The sequence below is a fragment of the Perissodus microlepis genome, chromosome 23, assembly GCF_051167445.1.
Source record: "Perissodus microlepis isolate ML-2025 ecotype Zambia chromosome 23, ASM5116744v1, whole genome shotgun sequence".
NCBI classification, from domain to species: domain Eukaryota; kingdom Metazoa; phylum Chordata; class Actinopteri; order Cichliformes; family Cichlidae; genus Perissodus; species Perissodus microlepis.
The window spans coordinates 18,006,159-18,030,958 of record NC_140482.1 but is presented as its reverse complement, the minus strand read 5'-3'; the positions used below and the strand labels follow the sequence as shown (position 1 = coordinate 18,030,958).

The window sequence follows — 24,800 nt, the reverse complement described above, 5'->3', positions numbered from 1 at the left end:
TGGTGACACAGCTCTTAATGGACCAGGGGAAAGCCTGAAGAGAGCTGGGTCAGAGGGATCAATCAGTATCGTGGGAAGCTTTTAGAGACTAAAACTCTTACTTGAGATTTAAAAATAGAGGCGGCCTTGCTTCTCACATAGCAGGGAGTGCTCCGTAGGACGCATCTGGACTGATGCAATGAGCAAGCAGCACAGTCCCATAGCTCAAAAAAATAAAAAAATAAAAATTCCATTCACTGATGTTCTTGCACCATTACATATAATCAAACTGTGGCGTTCAATGCACTCCTGGTGGGATTTCGTAAAAGCTCTGTAATTTACTTTTTGTAATTAACTTTAGTGGTGAATCCACTTTACTTCAACCTGCCTCATCTGCTTCTACTTCACCATAATTTTTGAGGCATGCAAACTTTTTTTCTCTCAGCAGTGGTTTTGTTTTTTTTATGATGTTTTGTAGGTTTGGAGAAAGCAAAGCGGATTATCCGGTAGCTTTTTCTGCAGGCTCTGTTGCATATTTCTTCCTGGAAGTCATTCAGAAAAAAACGAGATCACAACATCTACACCTGAGGAGGCTGATGACGGCGTCGATGGAGTAAGTTCCTCTCTATAAATAAAAGCTTCAGTGACGGTCTGACTAATTGCACATGTGAAGTTTGTTGAGGATATTTTCCAATAAGATTCTCTCTAAGAGAAAGAAAAAGAAAAGGAGAAGCACTTAAATTAGAGGCATTTTGCTTCCCCTTCTACGGTCGGTCGACTCAGTTTGAAAGATCTTTTGACAAGGAGAAGAAAGTCTGTTGTCAGACTGAACGGGCCCTTCCAGGAGCCCCTCCTTCCCCTCTAAATACACAATGGGAATGTCAGAGTCTATGAAGCAGCGAGCCGGTACCTGAATAAATCACAGAGCGCATGTGGAATTCGTTCTCCTTACCCATGTGTGAACACAGGCTGGAATAATAAGGGGGGGGAGGCAAAAAAGTTGGACTGCCTTAAATTATGTCATCTTGATTCGAAATGTTCAGCTGCTAAATATGAAAACCTTTTCTTAAGGTTTGGAAGACCTGCTACATGACCATCACTCCACAGACAACTGTTTGCTAATTGCAGTAATACAGCAAACAAAGAAGAAGAAAAAAACCATATAACACAATATAAATTTGCTTGATTGCCAGTCAGAATGAAAGCATTGTCTCCTTCTTGCACCTTACACGTATAACACTATAGACTTGAATAAATATTGGACGACTTCCCCACATGAGCCCTTTTACCCTTTGCCAGAGTTTATTTTTCCTTTTTTTTCTCTGCATCCACTTAGGCGTGATTGTGATTGTCAAGAGTGTTTTGCTACCAGTCGCTATGAGATTCATTGTGGCTCTTTCTCTGTCAGACAAAGGTACGCTTGTTCAGCTGCCTGCTCCAGCACACCGCCCTCCTCTTGTTCCAGGCTTGGCCTATTATGTCTCAGAGCTTGGAAACGTGCTCCCTCGACAAAACGGGAGCAAATGAAGATATTTGTTTCCACTCAGGTAGCGCTGGCACGTGCCCACCGCTGCCTCGGCTCTCGGAGACAATTAGCCGACACCTGCTCGCAGCAGATTGCTCTGGCAGATTTCTGCTGCTCCTGTCGCCTTCGACACCGCCATCTGGCCTGGGGAAGGTGTTGCACAGGTCGCCGTGCTGTGCGGCGAACCTGCCAACCAGGAGCAGCTCGGGAAAGGGAGAAAATAGACACGGGGAGGAAACAGACGCTAAGGAGTACAGAGTGAATGTTGGGTTTTTTTTCTTAAAGCTTGATTCTTTATTTTAGTCTGAACATCTGATCTTTGTTCTGAGGTGAGAATCAGTGTGCAGGCAATAACGGTGGTTTTAATAAGAACGAACCTCTAGCCACCTGCTACATGAGTGAGGCCCCTCTTTATCCTTTCAAATCAGGTATTCTGTTTTCATTATGAAATCTGTGCCAAATGCTAAATGAAGAAAATCCCTCTGAAGATCTGTCGGCATATTTTAAAGCAACGGTTCCCAGCCGTTTTTTCATCTGATGTACCCCAAAGCCCGTCATCATGAGATGTGTTCATTTGAACTCGCTAATCTCAGTTTACCATTTAATCATAGTGATTTCATTAAAGTGCCTGTGAATCAGATGTAGGTAGGAAACTCTGAGCCACATATGCTACAGTCACAGCAGGGAAAACAGTGGCTGGAGATGGCAGCATGACCAACATTTTTGCCACCGTGTGCCATGAACTTGTGACATTGTTGGCTTTTAAGTTGTTGCTTTGAAGACAGCAACCCGGTCTGCGATCACTTGCAGTCAGTTGCTTTCTAAAAGCTACTTCGGTGCAACGATAAAACAGCAACAAGACTGAGTCTGCTATCATTCTGCAACTGAAGGGGCTCAAGCTGGCAATCTAATAAAGCGATGGACTGAGATAAAAATCACAAATCTGTTTGTGTCTGCATACAGACGAATTTAAATTAACTGCCTACATTCATAACTACTTACTATAACTAGTGACGTAGTTTCTGCCTGACGGTGACTTAACTGCAAGATAACATGAAACAAGTGGCAAAGGTGGCAGTGGCGAAAAGGCGTGTTGCATAAGTGATGTGCTCATCACTGCAGACGGACTCAGATTGACTGCAAAGTGCTGGAAATCTGCCTGCATTTATAAATTACACAAGAAAAACAAGAAAAAAGAATATTCTTTGCCATAATAACCAAGAAGCTGTGATTCTGAATTAAATTTAACTGAAATACATCAAATCAGAGGTTAATTTATTCAAATTACTAATCATTAAAAAAATTGATTCTTTATTGTAATTGCAACAAAATGCTGATGGCAGTTTTGCCTGACAGCAACATGTAAAAAAATAAAGACTAAAAAATACTAAAGAAAAATAAAGAAAATAAAGAATAAAAAGGACATAGGGACTACAAAATTGGCTGTTGACTGCTAAGCTGTTTAAGCCTGGTTGGGCCTGGTTTTGCTGGTGGTTTCCTCCTGTTAAAAGAAACTTTTTCCTTCCCACTTTCGCCAAAGCTTGCTCATGGTGGGGTCATATGATAGTTGGGGTTTTCTCTATTTTCTTTGTATTAATTTAGGGTCTTTACCTTACACTAAAAAGCACCTTCAGGCAACTGCTGTTGTGATTATGTGCTGTATAAAACTGAATTGAGTTAACTAGCTAACTAAATTAAAGAGAGAGTGATATTAAGGACAAAATCTCAACAAAATATACTCCTTTCATCCTATGAATGACTCATTTGATCATCTGTAGTTTCTTAGATCATTCTTCTGTTACTTGGAAAACTTTGTAGATCTAATACATTGAACCCCCCCCCCCAAAAAAAAAACAAAAACAAAAAACAAAAACAAAAAAAAAACAACAACCTCCAGGTACGCGTGCATTTATCAGTCCCAGGATCCATGTAGGCTGTCCTTCCTGTGGTACCCTGGCCACTTTGCCTGTTTCACCATGGTAGCCAAGGAAAATACCTTCAAATAATCGAAAGTCAAAAATTTGAATGAGGCATCACAGAGGAAAGAGATGTCACCTTGTCTCCTCTCCTCAAGGTTATGTACAGTCACCAATCAGGGTTGGAAATGGGTACCAGATCCAATGAAGGGAGTTGGCACAAAGCTACCTATTTCACTTATATAAAATAGCTATTTACACATTTTTCTCACTTTTTGACCATAACGTATCCGTCTACACAGCTACCTCAGAAAAATAACTGTAGGCTTTAAATATAAGCTTTAATTTAATATACCACATGACGAAGAAACAAACCAATAAATATGACTAAAAACATGCTGTTAATTTAATTCTCTTTCTGCTTCCTTGTTCTCAGTTTTCTCACTGTTACTTTCCAGGAGAGACAAGTGACTGGGAGCAGTTGGAGGCAGGAGGGAAACGTGGATACTCATGCTAATGAGTGCTGCACGCCAACATGCTCGCTGTCCTTCTTGGCCTCACTTTTCTCCTCTCCCTGTCTCTTCACTTCACACCTACAACACTGACCCATCTGTGTGGTTGCAACTCACGTGTACGCAAAGACAGAAAGTAGAGAAAAAGCACGCGGCCGATTCATGGCTGTCATCTTGAAAAAAACCAAAAAACCAAAACAAAGGATTTAACTGAGCACTTTCGTGTCTTTCATTCATGCATTCATTCATCCCCCTGACAAATTTAAACATTCATTAGTTTTATTTTCAACTCTTTTGATTAGATTTCCATGAAAAGGACAGATTCTGGCTTGTTCATAATAACATTATTTGTCACTGGGGATCACTACAATTACACCTTGTGGGACAGACTGACATATTTGTTGCTGATTGGCCCAGAGGGAGATTGCATCACTGGCCAGAAGATGCGTGGGGGGGTGGAGCACTGTTGCCTCTTTTTACTGTTACAATCACTGAGTCACTCTGGATGGAGAGCGTCACCTAAACGCCTCACACGTTTGAGTAAATTTTCCTCGTCTCTCTGCAAAACACAAACCCGAACTGACCGGCAGATCACTGGGGATTACTGGCGTGACATATTTACCTCTTCACATGATCCTAATGTGCTTAATATTCATGTTTCATACAGAGGAGACAAATCCAGCTGATTTATTTGATCATTTCACTTGTATACACTCCGCTTCCCTTTCCAAAGGGATTCAGGTTGCATGGGAGGAGGGAGTAGCTCCAGGCATAGCACACCAACACCCTGCTCATACTATAGAGAAGCATATTTTCGTAAGGAAATGCAGGGATTGAGAGAAGAAGACATGGAACAAGGAAAGAAACGGTACCGATGCAAGCGTTTCACTGAAATATGCACATAGAAACAGGGAGGATTCTCGGAAATATGAATATGTTAAAAGAAAGAAATGCATCTTTGAAGACCTACTCATCTATTTACTGAAGTTAGAGTTAAATGTGAAAAAAGCAAAAGCAAATGCAGTAAAAATACTCAAATACCGACAGAAAAGATGTAGATATACTCATCAAGTGGCAGGTTTTGTCAGCGAAGTCACAAGTACAGTAATACTGGCAGTATTCTTAACAGGTTGCACATGTCAGGTGTACAAACAGCTGAGAAATATTATTATGAAACCATTAAAAAGCGTCAGTTGTGCAACTGCTAAATCCTTTAAGACACCGGTCAAGACATACAACAAGTTGTACTTGTGGACCAGTCACTAGAACCTATCAAACATCCACATCTGCACAGCATACAACATTGCCAAGTATCCTTTTTTAGCATGCTATGCTATGTTAAACTGCTCGGTGGCAGCTCATAATAGAGTTTTCAAAGCATTTTGAGTTGTTTTTATATGTTGCTACTTTATATTTGACAGAAATCTTGACACAAGGAGGAAGATCAATGTGAAGCTCTGGTGAAATTGACTATGTGGTTAATTTGGGTACGAAAGCTCCTATTTAGGGGTTTATTTGACCGTTTTAGGCCAAAAGTCAACATATTTGTATCACAGGGTGGAGCAAGTCATATAATTTGCCAGATAATTACATTAAAATTTTCCAAAAGGCCCCAACACCACAAAGTGGAGGTGAGGCCTAGCAGACAGGTATGTTGGCTTACCTGTCAGTTACAGTGGCCTTTAATATGATCTAAAACAATGAATTATTAAAAAATTATTCTATCTTCTATCGTACAGGGGCGGTCGTGGCTCAAAGAGTTGGCAGTTCGTCTCGGTCGTTGTGTCCTTGGGCAAGACACTTCACCTACCGCCTACTGGTGATGGCCAGAGGGCCCGATGCTGCGATATGGCAGCCTCGCTTCTGTCAGTCTGCCCCAGGGCAGCTGTGGCTACAACTGTAGCTTGCCTCCACCAGTGTGTGAATGAATAGTGGAATTGTAAAGCGCTTTGAGGGCCCTGAAAAGCGCTTTATAAATGCAATCCCTTATTATTATTATTATTAGTTATTAAGAAGGGAGAATTTATCTATCTATGGTCATGGTAAATGGACTGGTACATATATAACACTTTTCTACTTGCTGAAGGACTCTAAAGCACTTTTTACTACATGCTTGACTCTATTTCGCACACACATTCATAAAAATGTTTTTTGTTATACCGAAGTGCCTTGTCTAACATTTATTCACACACTCACACTCCAAGGGATGCATCTGGGTTCAGTTGATCGAGAACGCTTCAACATCTAGAGTGCAGTAGCTAGGGATCGACCACCGACCTTTCGATTGGTAGATGAGCCACTCTGCCTCCTGTGCCACAGCTCCCAAAACATCTTTGGGTATTGATTCAGTTTTGGAGAATGACTCATGTAGCCAACAGAGGAACAGAGACTTTTGACAAGCCTTCTCCACATACTTGAATATCATTGTTTCATAGTCTTTGGCATTAAAGGTTCTGATGGGCCAGATAACCCTCTAATGTATGTACATGGCCAGTATATGTCAGTCAGCGGTATACTTCACTACCACTGGAAGCTGCTTAAGTCACTTGAGAACAGTTCAACTCAGGCCTCATCCACTTCATCTTCAGTACAGGAAACTTATTTCTTTTTTAAACTACATTGTGCCAGTTATTCCCTGTTTGGACACCTGTGTAAATAACTTACTGCATAGTAGCATCTCAAAACAAGCTAGATAAACATGCTACTAAGCTCTAGAATTGTCAATAAATAAATACCCATAAATGCTCTGTACAGAGATTTTTTTTATACACTCAAATTCAGTCTATAAAGATGCTATGTTAGAAAATGCTCCTCTTTTCAGTCTTCTATTAGGCCTCACCCCCAACTGGTCACAGCAGTTGGCTGCCCTCTCTGAGCTTGGCTCTGCTCAAGGTTTCTTGATGCTAAGCCATAGTCACACATGCTTAGAGAGGTCACAAGGGAAAATGTGTATTCCTTGAGGGTTAGTATGTGTTTGCTTGTGATTGCTGGCAGAAATTGGTTGCAGAAAGGTATACAGTGCAAAAGGGTGGACTGCTTTGGTTGGTAGAAGGTTGTACTGGTTGCCAGTAGTTTACTTGGAAGTAAACCATGTGTGTGAAAACTCTTGAAAACTACTACCAAGCAGTTGAGGAATACATAGTTTTGGTCACCAAGGATCGACGACCAGTACCTACGCGTGGTACCTGCGCCTTTTACTAAGGCCTTCCTCCCTACCATCACCAGCTGCCTGGTAGATAAATGTTTGTCTGACAGTTGGTCTGGGTTTTGATGCAAAGTACCTTGTGGTCACTATTGCAAACTGAACATTACATATACTGTGATTTATAGCTGATTGTGGTGCAAGTACATACTACTACTGATTTGCAGTTCAGTCATCTACTTTCATATCCCCTTCATATTGAAGAACTGGTGGTGGTGAAGAACTTGAGTCAAGTTTTTGTTCTGTCACTGCTGGAAGACTCATAGATGTAAAAACAAGATACAATCACTCCCCACATGCATGCACTATCACTAAGACAACTACATGAAGCTGCAAAGCCACACGCAAATAGATCTTCTCTGCTCGAGCCTCTGTGAAAGACTCTAACTCACAGAGATTGGCTTTAAACACACAAAGATGCTGCTCTCACAAATTCAAAAACACACAGAGGCGCACAGTGCAGGCCTCCTGATGCTCCTCTTTCATCCACAGCACTGCACAGCTGCTCACCTTATTGCCAGCAGTGCTCACTTCAACCCCCAACCTTGCCTCCAAGGTACACAGAGGATGTGTGTGGGCTTTGTTTGCCTTTGTGTGCTTCTCGTGTGCATTTGCGTGCATGTGAATATAGGTATCTAAATATGTTTGAACGTGTTTCTATGGGTTTACAGCAGACATCAGTGTGTGTGTGTGTGTGTGTGTATGTGTGTGTGAGCCAGGGTCAGGCCTCAGAGGCCAGGCTCGCTGGCTGCTTTCCTGTGTGTGTTTTCATGTATGTGTGCTCGGCCTTTGCGACCTCACATGTACACAGTGAAACAGGTAGTGGGGGCGCCATGTATTATTCATATGAGGGATGGGGCGATCAGGTGGGGGGGTCAGAGGAGGACCGCATTCCTGTTGAATCATACAAGTAGGTCTGGGTGTAGGCAGGGTGGTCAATGTCGACTTTCATTTCCAGGCAGTGGAGCTTGGGGAAAACGGGAGATCGTGTACTTGAAGTACGCTCACAGTGTGAGTTTAAAATTGTAAGTGCATCTTACAGTGAATCCCCCAGAGTGCTCTGAAACTGAAGTTATTGTGAGATATGCAGCTACAGAACCCAGTGTGCAGTAGTGAAAGCTCTAAGTACACCAAATCTACAGGATTTGTGTTGTCGAGCTAAGGGTGAGAGTTTCCCTGGTTTTCAATGGGAAGTTTTTCTCTGCATTTTCACATATAAAGAATTAAAGTGCACCTATTCAGCACTTTTTTGTTCTTGGACTCAGCTAGAGAAGCTTTGCATGATTCAAAGTTTAAATCTGATTTTATTTATCTTATACTGGGTCTTGGTTCAGGCCCTCAAAGCATCAATCTGAAACAAGGTGGTTTATGTGCTTCTCCACTAAAGCTAACTTTCCTCTTCCCCCGTTAACAAAAAGTATGAACAGCAGGTAGGTGGGACATCTGTGCCTGAGATAACCATATAAGGGAATGAAAATGGTTGGTTGTTCCTTGTAAAATATCAGGGATGGGGATGAAAAGAGTGAACAAAGTAGGTTTTTACCATTTGAAAAAAAGGGAGAGCTGCGAGTTCTCCAGGGCACCTGTTTGGGTCTTCTTGGGTTTTTTTTATGTGACTTGTTTTTTCTCAAATTTCTGATGATTACTTAAGAATAGGAAAAACTGAAGATAATCATCAAGGTTTGGTCAGCGCTTGATGGTGGGTATTTCGGATGTTTGGGGAATGCTTTGATTTGTCAGCAGCTTTGATTAGGGGTGAGCCAAGCGAGCAGCCTTTTACTCTATTTGTGTATATGTGATATATGGAGCAATTCATCATCATCTTCATCATGTTGATATCAAAGGGCAACAGAAGGCACAGCATTCTCTCTTTCTCATGGGATATTTTTATAAGGCTCAGTGATGCAGACAAAAAGACCAGTCAACGACGCCCTGCCAACCACAGGTCACTACCAGTTGGCAAGTGGTTGCTGGAGATTGCAAAGAGAGTGCTTCCTCCTTGCTTTTGGTTGTAGTATTTAGGTATGAACACTGTGGGAGTTTGCTTGTAAGATGTCGCCCTAACTACATGCCAAGCAGCAGTGAAACGTCCATGCAAACCATGGGCAACCATGGCAATCTGATAGTGGGCAGAACAATTGCAAAAAGGTATTTGGTGCCTTTTGATGCTTCTTTGTGGATTATTTCCCTCAGCAACTTTTTGCTAACTAGTTGAGGAATATACTTTTTTTTTCAGTTTGCTAAGAGGTCACTCACCAATCTCTAGGTTGGCATGTCTTAGCAACAGGTTTTATAGAACCTGCTAGAAATCTCCACCAACCACTCTCAACCGGTTTTCCTGCAGCAACCTATCTTTGCCAGGAGGACGCTTTCTAGTTTCTATGCCTGTGTGAGTGAGACGTTAAATGGGAGTTCTCCCCAACCATCACCATCTGCCTGGTAGGTGGTAACTTCTCTGACAGTTGGGGTTTCTCTCTAGTATTGGAGGGTCTTTACCTTTTGGTACAAAATGCACAGAGATCGCTGTTGTGAATTAACTCCAGTTGATTTATTTTTCATTGTCATCAGCTGCTGTTTTTAATGCCTGAACGAACACTAGGACTTGCCATGCTTTGTGATACATCATTCAAAGTCATCTCCACCTTGCTCTCATTTCTCAGATGGTGTAATCGCACCAAGGTATCACACCTAATCTGACAATGAGACATTAATCATTACAAATGCCAGGCTCAATGTAGCACCTTTACTCTAGCAGTTAGACTCCATCCTTTCTGCAAAAGCAGGCCTGAGATGAACAAAAAAAACAAGCAGCAGCATATCGCCCACACAGCGTGTAATGGATGCCTGGATCACACAACCACTTTTCTTTTCTTTTTCGAGCATGCCTGTATGGCCTAGGGGGGCGGAGAAGAAGTTAGGCACCTCTTAGCCTTACACCTGGCACAAGATACACAGAGGCAGCCAAAGTTCAATTCCCTCTGCGCACGTGTGGTTGTGTGTGCATGCGTGCATGTGTGTGTGTGTGTGTGTGTGTGTCAAAGTGTGTGTGTGTGTCTCGACGGGCAAAAATGCAATATGAGGTGCGAAGAGGCGGCAACAGACAGCACAGGAACAGACCTGCATAATGGAGCACAGATCCCCCGTTGGTTCCTTTTTAACACCTCACAGTAGTCTGAGAGGAGAGTGAGACAATGAGAGAGAGAGACGGAGAGGGCGACAGCCAGACAGAGAGAAAGAAACAACAACTTGTAATTGAGCAGACAGCAGAAGACTGGATGTAACAACAACAACTCGAGACTTCTGTGAACACTTTTCAGAAGTTGTTGCGCTGTTGTTTGGCCTGGCTTGGAGAAAGTTGTCTGGCACAGAATCTGTGAAGACGAGGCCTTTGATTTAGGGTCTGGAGATACCTTGTCTTTGGCTGAACAAACACATTTTTCCAGGCTTAAGGGGGGGATTGTATCGATTCCAAGTCGGACACAACTATCAGAACTTCACACACCTACATGGGAGGGATTTCATGTGCTACCTTTGGTACCTTCAGACGTTTCCGTCTCTCCCTTGCCCTTACCCGATGAGACAGGGGATCATAACTACAAAGAAGGAATGGCGCTTTGAAAGGAGAGAATTTCAAGCTTGCTTTGGGCAAACGGGGGGCTTTGAAGCATCCACTCCTCTATTAAAAGGAGAGTTGGGGTGGAGGGGGAGAGAAAAATCAATGTTGACACAAAAAAGCGTGCTATCTATTGCTGTGAATCCACATGGATGCAAGATTGTAACTCAGAGCGTAGAAATAACTTTGTGAACTTCATCTTTGTTGTTAGGAAAAGGGGACCTGAGGTTTTCACTCTGCTGTTTCTGTTATTGTGTTTAACTGTGTGGTCACTTTTGTTTAAGAATTTGCTTCAATTGTTTATAGCAGTTTCTTCAATAACCTTTAACAACTTCGAGGTTGAGTCAATTAGATGACTCATTGCAGATTTTTGGAATATTAACATTTTAAACTGTTAAATTAATCACTTTTCCATATGATATTTTGACTGAAAGCTAGCTAGTTATGATAATATAAGACACATTACAATAGACACTCCAATACGCTACTACTAAGTAGTAAATGTATATTTGATGTCATAGCTCTGTTCTGGGACTCTTACATGTACATATATGTAAGAAAAGAAGTCTAAGGTGGGGAAAGCAGCAGTAAGACGTCCCTAAACAGATTATATTATGCATCAGTGACAACAGCTATGACAGAAGCTTTGAGTTGCGCAGCAGCTTGTAAACATGCAGCAACTTTAGGCAGGCTTAAATAGGAGGGTGTAAGTTAGTGCGGTATTATAAGAAGGCACTGAAATTAGCTGGCATGCTGCAGGTGTATGCATTTGAGATAGAAAAAAACTGTTTATCAAAATTCAGCAAGTAAATGCTACAAATGTGATTCACGAGAAATCATTTGAAACAACAACTAAACTGATTAGGATAGGGATAGAAAGCAGTCATGTGATATAGAGGACTCGATTATTTGGGAAAAGGCAATGCAGAAAAGTGGCGGGAAATCCCAAACGATGACATAACTGTCACTTCTTGCTAGGCATCTAGTTTTACCTTACCTAGTAGTCTTTTTAATGGTTGCTGTTATTAAAACTTTGTGCTTCTCTATGTTATTATTGTCTTGACCAAGTTCACTTGTACCCTGTTATCCCTCTTGCTCCTCCAGCTGGACACATCATGTTTATTTTTATTGTTATTCTTATCTGGCCTTTTTCTGCATTTAGTTTTATTTTAAGAGCGTTATTTATAGTTTGACACATATTATATATTATAAATGTTATCCAAATGTGCAGTAAATGTGGCGAATTAAAATCAACATGAGTTTGCAAAATGTTCAGGGGAAAAAGAAAAAAACAACAACGCATTTTTATGCAGATCAACAGCAAAAACACATTTGGACTAATTTCTCAGAATCATCAAATCATCAGCTGAGTCTATGTGATGCGTTGGGCCCAACTGGATTGTGCAAAAAAAAAAAAAAAAAAAAAAAGGCCAGCCACGCCCACATGAGGCCCTGTGGCAGAGAATTACCAAACGCTGAAAGACATGAAAAGATAGAAAATACTCCTCTGAAATATCTGTGACATAGAAATTTACTCTATTTATCTCTTTAGCACGGAGAGTGTTGGAAGACTGGGGGCACAACTGCATCTTTAGACACATTTTGGCCTAATTAAAGTATCTCAAATCATTAGCCATGTGGGGTTGTGCCAAGCCCTGAGTTAGGGGATGCTCTCTGATGGTAAATGGACAAGGATTTGTGACTCCAGTCTTCTCACATCAAAGCTTCAACTCAGGGGGAAGATGGGGAGAAAAAAAGAAAAAAACATTGCCCTGAACCCTTCCAAGTCCGGAAAAACTCTGTCGTGGGTGTACCAAACCTCCGAGAGGGTGGAAAGGGGGGTTTGACACCAAGGGAGACAGAGATGCAGACAAAGACGAAAGAGGAGATGGAGAGAAGGAGTTTGACTTCAGAGTATCACGGTGTCCTTTTTCGTTGCTGCAAATTAACTAACAGGTGGTAGCTAGGAGGTTTGGAAGTATGGATCTGAGGAGGGGGGAGGTTGGCCAAGAGGTAGAGCCCAGACTGCAGCATCTCCAGCCCTGTGATCTGACTCCAAGCTGGCAGCAATGCTATCAACAACGGAGACTGCAGATGTTGCCGGGTTCCCCCTTTTCCTCCAACATGGCTCTAAGCTTTTTTTACCCCCCCCTTCCAGGATCTTGTGTGTGTTTGTGTGTGTGCTGAGTAGGAGGTCCTGTAAGCAAATCCTGATCAAGGCCTCTGACTGTGACAAGCAATGTCAGGGCTGATTTCTAAGTAGTAGCTGGTCCTTTTTTGTTTGTGTGTGCGAGAGAGAGTGTGTGTGTAGGTGCACTTGTGTGGGTCTGTGATTGCTAGTGCATTGGGTTTTTTTAGTATGTGTTTGCATGTGCATGTGTGCTTACTGGCATCTTTTTATACTCATCCTCTCTGTGTCTTTTTAGCTTTTGTTTCAAAGAATCTATTGTTCCTGTCTTGCGTGTAACCGTGCGTTTGCAAGGTGTACACGCCGTGCATTAATCTCTTCGGTGCTTTTAAAAATGGACTTTCCTTCCTCTACAAAGAATATGTGTAGTTTCCCACATTTGACTTAAGTGATTTTCTATCAATAAACATAACCATACATGCATGATATGTTGGAAAATGAGTGACAGCAGTATAACAATCCCCATGACGATTTAAACCTCCCATCCCTTAAGCCTGAGTCACTACAGCCCAAATGAGAGATTTTGGATCAGTTTGCCTCTACAACATGATTAATTTAGTGTAAGGAAAATTACACTGGTGTAATTAGTGTTAAATTTTTAAATTTAGTGTTAAATTTATGATACTTTTCAGGAGATTTATGTAAATTTGTGCATATATAATTTCAACAGTGTATATAGTTTAAATACATTTGGAATACAATAAATAAGTATTGAAATTCTCAACCAGTGTTTTATGGCAAATTTGACCCATAGATACTTAATTCCAACAAAAAGTATTTAACTTACTTTGTTTTGGTTTCTTTTTTCTTTTAAACCCTACATAGATTTAAACTTTATTTTCTGGCTTTTACCCTGAGCCAGAAATCTCACGTCAACAGCTGTTATATACATTAAAATTTCTATTGTATTACTGTAAAAACAAAACAGAAATCTGACTGGTTAAAACCATCATGTTTTAACCAGTCAGATTTCTAGCCTTTTTTTTCTTTTGGCATATATTTAGATATGAAAAGCCTCATTTTCAGAAATATAATGCTGCTAATGTAATTATTAAATGTGGGTGATGTACTTGTTAAGACTTACTCTAAAAGTGTATCCAAAACTGAATCTTAGTATGTTGGAATGTTTGGTTAAAGTTTTATTTTATTATTTTTAGTAAAAAAATAATTTTCAAGTTTTATTAATTTATGCTAATTCAGATAAGGTGTTTCTGTCTCATCCCTCATCTACAGTTTATCAATATAATTTTATGATAACTTTCATCCATCCTTATCGAGCTGTGGGTCATGGGGGCAGCAGTCTAAGCAGAGACACCCAGACCGTTCTCTCTCTCTCTCTCCCTGATCACCTCCTATAGATCTTTTGGTGGGACACCAAGGCATTCCCGAGCTAGCGTGTCCTGGCTCAACCCCAGGGCCTCCTCCCAGTGGGATATGGCTGGAAACCCTCACCTAGGAGGTTCCTGGGAGGCATCCTGATCAGATGTCAGAGCCACCTCAAACGGCTCCTTTCAGGAGGGGCTCTAATCCAAGCTCTTCCTGAATGGCCAAGCTCCTCACCTTAGGTTGATCCTACCCCCGCAGAGGAAATTTACTTCTAGCGATTGCATTCATAATCGCATTCTTTTGGTCATGACTGTTAAAAAAGAAAATAAAAAAATAAATAAAGATGGTGCAACTATTTTTGTTTTATTATATTTTAATTTAATTTTTAATCAGCAGTAGAAAACAATTCTTAGACACAAACCTTCTCCTCCGAGAATCTCTAACAATGGCATCTAGAAGATGTTCAGAAAGTACCTCAAAAAGACGCTGAACTAACGTCCGTGACATCAGTTCAATTCAGGTTTTTCAACCATGTCTGTATAAATTCTTAGTCGTCCAGGTCACCGTCATCTTCACTGGTAATCTGCTGGGTACTTAGTGATGCTTTATTAGGTGAGCCAGTTAAAAACTCATACAACAGTTTCTATTTTTTTTTAAAAAATAGATTTTTTACTTTATTTTTATTGTTACAGTGATGGTAGGTGGTGGTGATGTTTTTGACAGCAATACATTTAAAGGTGTTCATAATATCATGTCCACAGTACAGAATAAGGGCAAAATATTGGTAATAATTTTAAAAGCTCACTAACACGAAGTTTCAAACTTGATTGTTTATTTCTTCTTTTTTTCCAAAATGCTTTGAATTCCTCTCTTTTCTTTTCTTGAGCAGCTTTGATTTCTCTACCCATTCTCCCCCTCTCGCTTCTCCTCTCTTTTCTCTCCTGTGTGTCTGTGAATACTGAACAATTGGATGCACAGGTGGTCAGTCCACTTCTCCTCTTCCAAGTGTTAGATTTCATTACAAACAGTGTTGGAGGTGGGTCGAGTGTGTGTGTGTGTGTGTGCTTGTGGTGGTGTTGGTGGGGGAGTCCTCTCTTGACATCTGTGGGCTTATTTGAATGGGCGGATGAGACACGAATCCCTGCCGAGTTCCGCCACGCAGCGGAGAGACTTCGCCAAGAGACCGGCCAAGAGGAGACTGTCAGTTTGAGATCATTTATAACAAATTGTTTTTCAGGGTTTTTTTTTTGTTTGTTTTGATAGGTGTGAGGTAATATTGATGAGAGTTTGAAGTCACCTTAGGCATTTTTGGATCAGTTTGCCAGTTTGCCATTCAAAATGCCGCTCACCCACTAAAAGTTAACCCTGCAAGGTTGAAGTCAACCTTCATGACGACCCGAAACCAACAAACCGCCCTATGTTAAGACGTGAAGAAGGAGATTTACAAAAATGACTTTCTTAAATACTTTTTGATATGTGCCAATTAGAATTATTCTTTTTTGCTTCCCCTGATTGCCAAGATGCCAAGACTTGAACTCTCAATTCAAAAAGAACAAAAAAATTGCGCTGGGCTACAATTAGGAACACTGCCTTGGGGTTTTTTGAGTCTTCTCTCCTTACAGATTGAAAATACACAAAGGAAAAGGCACAAAAAGTCCAAAGCACGGTCCTCTCTTTGACGCTTTATTAAGAGAGCTACCTCTTTCAGAAGATCTTTGCTTGCCTGGCAGCACAAACAAAACATGGTGCCACGTTGTTACGCAGGCTTTACCTGTTTTGTGTTTGTCCAAGCCTCTAATCGGCATTGATGCACAGGATGTTTACCGTTTGCATTTCGCTAAGAAGCTCATTAGAATTCAGCAAACAAACTTGAGCAGTTAAAAAGGTGATTTCACTACCCCTCTGTGTTCATTCGGAGACATCCTCCTTCCTCTTTCTTTGTGGAGAAAGGTACGGGCTGCAGCCTGCTGCTCCTCTTTGGCTCCTGGCGAAATTGTTCTTGGCAGTCCTGTGAGGCTTCTCCCTGTTATGTGCCATTTGAAAGCATTACGAAATCTGCCATCTTGACTACGCAAACCAAATAACAACAAGAGTGCATTGTCCGCCACCTGCTCCACACATTTAGGTGGCTTTAAATATGCAGGCGTAATGGCACCTATCCCCTGGGTCTGATGCAATGCAGCCCAGAACTTAAGCCTGACTTCCATCTTCCACAGAGCTGTCTGTCTTCCTTTCCCCCTTTCTTAAAACCAAAAATGAGGATGACAAACTCTGGCATCCGTGAAACATCGAAGAGGTGTGTTTCTTTGTGTCTCTGTGTGTGATGAGGCTCTGCTTGGCTCTGTGGTGATTACAAAGACACTGCCAGAAAACCACAGAGAAAAGGTGGTTTAAAATATTATATAAAGGTATCAGGCACTCAGACATCCGCAGATTAGATGGAGGTGAGCAGCTGAACATGCGCGCCAAATACAGCTCTAATATTCTCTTGCCAACATCAATCTAAAAGAAGTGGACTTTGAAAATCTATATCAGTCAAATCTTATTATTGACCAAGGCAGAAGGAAGAGGGAAAGTTAAAGGGACCAGAGGTAGCCAAATAGACAGAGGGAGGGTAGGAAAAGAAGTCTGCTATCTGTGAATATCAAACCATCTGTTTGTCCTTGAGAGTGCATCACAGTCCACAAATTACAAACCTCACAGACAAGTCAGGCACAGACAATTCACAAGAAAACTTTCAATTTGCTCAATGTTTGCTCTCATTTGCGTAAAAGTTTAGGAAACGTACCTCAAATCTTTATGTCAGAAGCAAACAGTATTCTAGTTACAATCCAGATTCCTAAGGCACATTGTTCTTTATTATTCATTATTATTATTCTATCAGTCCTTTTTTACCCACCATAGGGACACGGTGACATGCCAGGGGAAATTTGTAAAGAAACTTCACACTAGGCTGCCGACCTTCAGATTAGTCGACTTTCTGAGCCTAGCTTCTTGTCCTAATACAAACAGTGTGTATTAGTCACACCACCTTTCATCACAAAGACCACATTAGAGGTTCTACTTATAATCGCAAATGTCCCTCTTCATAGTCAAAATTGAATCTAATGGATATCATGAGGAATTTAATCTGGTTTAAATCTAATGTGTTTATGGTCCCAATTGCTAGCTGCATGACTTTAAGGAAGATAAAACAGTATATGCCTTAGGTAAAAAAAAAACAGGACACAGAGTTACATACAACTAAAAGATGAGAATTGCACCATAAACTGGAAGAAGAGCTGTTATTGTTAAGATAATATAAAGTTAAGTGAGGTGGAATAATGCAAATTTGCAAAAGACAAAGCAAAGAAATTGTGGGACCTTGGTCCTGAAAATGTGTTACTCTGATGGGACTGCAGCTGTTGATTATATTCCTTCTCATTGTTGTTAGCGGTGAAAGTTTGTGGGTTTACAAAGTGAAACTTTGCTTTGTGTTCGGGTGAAAGCCTCACATTGCAACCCTAATAAAAAAATGTCTTTATCAAGTTTTATCAAATAAAAGAAACTACTCACCATTCAGAGACTCTTCTTGCAGCAGGCCTTAAATGTGTTTATTCTGCTGTGAAGTTGGACATTTTAGGGAACATATTTAAATCTTTTAAAAAACATGTCACCTCACTTGGGTAACTTACCTACGCAGATGCTTTAAAGCTGTGTTGCCAAACAAATGCAATGTGAAAAATGTCCCTTCAGCGTTTAAGATCATAAAGAAATAATAAAAAAAAAAGCTGCACTGACATGTGTGATCATAGAGATGAAGGAGCTTAATCTGAGCTGGCCTTGGTGTACTGACAGATAAAATAGTGAGATGTGAAATGTGATAAAGCCAACCTGACTCTTTATAATACATGTCAACAGCAGCACTTCTTCCCTCTGCTGCACAAACAAACAGTACGGTGCCTTATTAAGGTGCGTAAAGGAGAGCATGGCTGGTAAATTAATGAGAAAATAACTCTGGCTTTGGTGATTTCCCACCTCATGTTAAGGGAGGGGATATTTTTGTCAGTTGTTAATTACTGTCATATGGCTACAGCACCTTTCTCCCAGAAAATGACAAGAGTACGGACGGATGGAGGGCGAGGAGGGGGTATGAAAATTAACTCCACTCTGAGAGTGTGATCTTGTCATGTACCTGATGTAAGAGGGAACATGTCTTACCCTGCTTTGGGTGAATCTCATTTATTTATGTTTTTTTCATGCTTTGCAGCTATTTCATTTATGTGGCGGTGAGCGCAGAGCCTCGAGTCACATCAGAAGGAGAAATTAGTACCAGAAATGAAGAGGTTCCTTTTGGTGTGGCACAGACTTTGATCAGGATCAAAAAAACTAAACCTGTAGGTGCCCATTTATGAGATTAAAAGGTTACTGAAAAAGAAATCAAATTTCTCTCATTTGCATCCTCCTATGCTCAAACCCACCTGAACTGATGTCACTCTGTAGTGCCTGCTTATAGCTTCAGGTTCACTGAGTGATCTCAGCATTTGGACCGGTTTACAGAAGCATGTACTCATGTCATGTGACACTGGGTCATGGGACACAGCTGTAATCCCTGACTGAACCCTGGGCCTACACCTCACACTGTCTTGCCATTTCATCCATTTAAAACTTATAATGGCTGTTAGGTGTAGGGCTACGTATAGCACTCGATAGCCGTTGAATGTCCACTTCACACATATCGGTGGTGTAAAGGACAGAAAGTTGCTCCATGCCCTGGCTAGGGATTGTCTCCATTTCCTGGTTGATTGCTTCAGTAGCTCCTGCCGTGGAGGGAGGGGTCATTACTCCTCCTTTCACATGGGGCTAACCTCAAACCATAGCCTGCAAATGCTAACCTTTTCTCACCCCTCCAAAATCAAATCAATAACACTTTGGCCACGAACAGGGAAACACTGTGTTGGCATTAATCACCTGCCCTTCCATGCTTGACTCTGCAGTTTGTTCCTCGATGTCTGGCTCTCTCTTTGGTTTTGAGGTAATGGATGGCTGACTGTGTGGGAGACTGAATGACTGCTTCCCTGCTGAATAACTGGCTACAATTCTTCTCCAGTCACTCCTTGCTGTTGACATTGTGGAGCATGAGTAGCTCTCCATTTAGTTTAGAGCAAATCATAGGCTTAACAACTAAGAGGTTAAGTGCTGAGTTAAGTAGCCACAAATCACAACTTTGATGCAGAAGGCTTTCTGATCTGTGCAGCAAGCATATGATCGCCGCTATCACAGACATTTATCCAGATGAGATATAGAGATCGGAGAGACCTCTTCAGTGTGAACGTCACTTCTAAAAATGCTATGGGACTTCATTTGACGTTATGGATATTTTGACAGTTTGTACAGCAGAGAACTCAAAATTAGAAGCAGGTAAACTGAGCACCGATCTCCAGGGCTCAAAAATGTAGCCAGGATGTAAGTGTCAAAAACTTGGAGTCAATCCCCATAGACTCCCATGTTAAAGTGCCCGACTTTCCAGCAGAAATACACGTTCAGTAGTCTGCTACAAAAAAACTGATTTCGTCTATGTGGATATTTTCCATCCAGGAGGTGATTCTTTTTACAATTCAAATGTTTAAATGGTGTTAAGACTTAAAAAATTATTGCTCGATTGTTGCTGCCTTTTTGAAAAATTCTCAAATTAATAATATAGTTCTCTGGACAGTTATTAGTAGTAACGGCACAGTTCAAGTGTGTGAAACTATTAATTGTCTGTTAGTTCCTATAAATTAGCAGGTACCTGTGATTCTTGACTTTTTTTTATCTGAAATCAATGACAAAGACAGTGCTACATCATGAACCTTGTTGTAAATATTTGGTTGGTAACAGATTGTGATGGTTAATTGTAGTTCGTATGGTAGATGCTGCCCTGCCTGCAGCGACTCACTGTGCTTTGACCAGCCTCTAGGCCTGCATGAATTTAGCCTTTTAGCAATCAGTTTCACAGGACGTGCCAAGAATCGCTTGCTATCAGAAATGCACTTTTTTGCCTAGCGACAAAAGGTTGCCTGTTGGTCACTGACCGGTCTCTATGCCTGTATGACTGGGCTTAAAGGATTTCCTTGCTTTGACTCATCATAATTTACAAAATGAGCATCCTGTCACATTCAATAAGATTTGAAAGTAGTTACGATAAAGTCATCAGGAAGATGTTTACTCAAGTCATAAGTCAAGTGAGCTAAGTAGGGTCATACAGTTAGAGCTAGGGATGGGTACCGGTATCCGGTGCCATCATGGCACCGGTTCTGACATAAACGGTAGTAACCAGACCGAAAAGCAACGCACATTTCGGTGCTTTATTTTGGTGCTTTTTTTCCCCTGAGATGTCACACACTTTGAATTCTAGCCAATCATTTTACCTTTGCAAGCGTAGTAGGCGGGTCCAGGTACGTACGTTCTTTTAGAGCAGAGCTACAGATTAAAAATGCCCAAAGCGAAGCGGTCAAAGTCTGGCTGTACTTCACAGCAAAAGATGCAAACTCAGCAGCCTACAACAAGTGCTTTAAGGTGATACTGTGCAAAAGAGTCTGTCTTCTTGTTTGATGGCAGATACTCCCTTCACCCTGGCCAAAAAGGCTAAAATGACCAAAGAAAAAGAGGGAAACAGCTAAACATGAGAGGTTTTTGGACAAAGTTTGTGTTTTTTCCATTGTTTAAGCACTGCTTCCAGCCAAGAGTGATACCATATATCCCCTATAGCTGCAGAAAAGGCTAACATTGTTATCTTTTTACAAAAAAAAAGCTAAACATAAGAGGTTTTTGAACAAAGTTTGTGTTCTTCATTCTTTAAGCACCGGTTCGAGCACCGTTTAAGCACCGGCACCGTTTCAAAAGTACCGGTTTGGTACTGGTATCGGATAAAACCTAAACGATACCCATCCCTAGTTAGAGAGCTGGTAGATAGTCACGTTTGTACTGTATCTTGTAAGAGCTTTATAACTATCACCCTCACTCTCTGTTAAATGCACTGGAGGAAGTCTGGAGTTCAGTATCTTGCCTATTGTTACCATGACATGCGGAATAGAAAACCCAGAGATCGAACCATCACCTTCTGGTCTACCTTCTGAGCAGAGATGGGCAGTAACGCGTTACAGTAATCTGATTACTTTTTTAAGTAATGAGTAAAGTAAGGGATTACTATTGCAAAAAAGGTAATTAGATTACTGTTACTTTCCCACAAGCACGCTGGATTACTGCGTTACTAAAGCTGTTATTTTTTTGTGAGAGTGTCTCCTGACAATGACGTAAGCAAGTGCGACGTTCGTGGCAACAGCTGTGTGCAGATCAACAATGGATAATATATCGAGTGTGGGAGAGAGTATGCGTTTAACGCGTGGAAATACTGAACTTACTTTGAGCTGGATTCCGTAAAACGTGACAAAAACATTAGCGTCCGCTGTTCACTGCGTGGGAAGAAAACTTCTTTTTACAGCGAAAAAAAACCCCTAAACTTCCGAGCAATCACCGAGTGCGCTGCCACAGAATGGGTAATTCACACACAAACTCGCGGATTCTTCCACTGACCGCTGCGGCACACCTGCACCAGGGCAAACCTCCGCCTGCTATACAGGTGAAAATAGAGCAAAAGGACCGCTAGTCTTTGATGTTATTTATTTTCTGCTGTGTTTCACTTGCATTTATTTGAAAGAGTGAGTGTAAACACAAAAACCTGTTTTTCTATTTGCTTGATGCATAAAGTTAAAAGATTAAAACTAATAAAACAAGTTTTAAAAAGAGACTTTTCCATTTGATTACATTTTGTATGATGGATTATGCAGAAAAAGTAGAATTGGGCTGAAAGGTCTATTGCTTTATTACCTATTCAGGTTGTAAATCGTGTTTTTAAAAAGTAACTAGTAACTAATTACTTTTGAAAATATGTAATCAGTAAAGTAATGGGATTACTTTTGGGGGGAAGTAATCAGTAGTTAGTTACTGATTACTTTTTTCAAGTAACTTGACCAAGACTGCTCCTGAGCCAGGGCCTCTCCCGACTGACCCCAGCTTAATTTTGGTGCAGACCGAGTGTAGATGGATGGCTATTCTCAGTACATATAGTCTATGTAGCAAAGAGGTGCCTAACTGAGGTGACATTTGAGTTTGTATTCCAAGGTTATGTGGCCTTAAGAGGACTCTGAGTGGGAGTTTATTATTGGATTCAATCATCAGTTTAAAATGTGAAGGCTGGAAAAGATGCTTCACTTCCAACACATTTCAAAAATAAAGTCAGAAATCTCTGCATCTGGACAGTTTAACATCCCTGAGGGGGGGGGAAAACACATAGTGATTTTTCATTGTTCCTTTAGAACTACTTTTCCTCCGAGATTAGCCTACATGCACACCAATCATTTTCATCATCTTGAATACTCATTTTAGGGTCAAAAGATTTTCCCATTTGAGCATCTTTTGAAAATCCACATCCTGACTTGATTCGAGTTAATTCACCCCACCGTTGGCTTGCTTCACACTCGTCAAGTGTTCCCTGTCCTTCCTGTGATTGCATTAGCAGAGCCTGATATCAGCCCTGCAGTCCCATCCACATAAATACTCCTCTTGAGGCTCTTGTGTAAGCACATACAGGTGCAGCCATAGAGGGCCTAGCTAGCGTTTGGCAGGAAACAGGTGTCTGGCTATTGATAGCGTCCTGATGAGGAGGGGGAGAGGAGCGGTGGTGGGAGGGGGCAACGAAATGCAGGGTATGAAAATCAGGTGGGTTGTTGTGAGGTCCCCGGGTTCAGCAACTACTAATTGTTACCAACGCTTTTGAGTCTATTTTTGTGGCCTGATGCCAGATGGTTGTGGCTGACGGTGGGGGAAAGAAAGGAAGGATAGTTGGTGTTTATAACAGGTTGTTGATTCCTGATGAAATGCGACCTCAGGGACCCTATAACACCTGGCTAATAGAGAAATTATTAACAGTATGTAAATGTGTGCGGGAAACAGTAGGTGTATGTTTTCAAGCTTTCCGCACAGTTTCAATGTGCAAATATCAGTTTGGTCCAAGTGTGACTTCCATGAAAGTTGCAGCTTTCTGTTTATAAGTCTGTAAGAAAGTTTAACGCCACGTTTAATGTCCAGCACAAGTCCGAGTGAGGCTTTAGGAGGAGATGGAAAGATTAAAGCTTCAGGTGACAGTGTTGTTTCTTTTTTTAATATTTTGCAATGAGGGTTTGATTTTATCAGATTGCCTTAACACTTGGCAGTGTTTCTGAAGCACTCTCTCTGACATCACTACCACTTTAGGTCAGTGCATTTACAAACTGTGCTTGAATGGGCCATCACATGTGATAATATGGAGTATTATGAAGTTTTATGATCTGGTCCATAAAGAAAAAAAGGATTAGCCAGAGTTTTTAAAATTTTCCTGTCCTGTTGTTGCTGATTTAGGAATTGTGAACTTGTTCTTTTTGTGAACTTCTGTAAACATTTCTTTGTTTTAAAGTCTCTCCCTGCCTCCCTACATGCTTACTTTGACTGCATCTAATTTGTCCCCCCCAAAAAAGACAAAACACACAAAAAACTAAAGGTAACCATTTCATTTATAGTGGATTAGTGTCACAGCCTGGAGGTTCAGCTGGTCGCTGATCAGCTGTTTCTCTCTCTCTCTCTCTCATTAAGGGTTCACACCCTTGGCCCACGCCCTCGGAGGAGGACACACCTGTGCCTCATCAGTGTGGATGGCATTTAAGCCAGGAAGCAACGGCTGTTCTTTGCTGGATCGTTGTGAGAATCGCGTCAGCGTAAGTCGAGTGTCTAGCAAGTGTTTTTCCATGTAGTTGTGTGTTTGGAATCTAACGAGCGTTTCTTTGTGTGCAGACCCTCTAGACTGTTTTCCCTGGTGTTCCCTGAGTGACGAGTGTTCAAGTGGATTCATGTCTGGATTGTTTGGAGAGAGACGAGAGTGTTCACCTGGATTTCCACGGGAGCCCTGCCCCTCTCACCTTTTGTATATACACTCATTGGACATTGCTCATTAATAAATTCTCTTGTGTGCATCAATCCCCGGAGTCCAGCGCGTGAGTCCACCTTGTACACCGTGACAATTGGTTCAAAATAAGTGTCTGTAGGTCTTTCAAAATTAGTGCTGAATGGTGGGAATTAGCTGTGTAGGGTGAAATTTTTTAAATGACTGAAATTCAGAAGCAGCAATTATCTGCAGTCGCTCATCCGATGATGACTGAACCTGAAACTTTCTGTATATCAGATGTTCTCAAAGCTTTTCATGTCTGTGTGTGGATTTAGGGTTTCATGTGTTTTTGAGGTTCTTGTGTTACTTACCAGTAATATCAGATCATCTAAGAACCGTGGAATCACAGATCCAAAGTCTAAGGAACATCACATGTCATGGTGTGATATGCCAAGTTTTTGGCTAACAGGTCTTTTGGTCACCTTGTTGGTCCAAAATATTATTTTATGTCTGTCAAAATGTGACAGCATGAAATATACCATGAGTTAGATATCACGTTAATGCTTCCAAAAAGCGGAGAAGCTGTAGGAAATAACACAATA

General features: G+C 41.2%; 1 long non-coding RNA gene across 1 annotated transcript; it reads left to right on the top strand.

Moving 5' to 3' along the window:
• The first annotated feature begins 281 nt into the window (after window positions 1-281).
• On the top strand, window positions 282-24,290 carry LOC146361195 (uncharacterized). Its single transcript, XR_014799526.1, has 3 exons — window positions 282-592; window positions 23,910-24,031; window positions 24,108-24,290. It is a non-coding gene; the product is annotated as an uncharacterized LOC146361195 (long non-coding RNA).
• The last annotated feature ends 510 nt before the right edge of the window (window positions 24,291-24,800 follow it).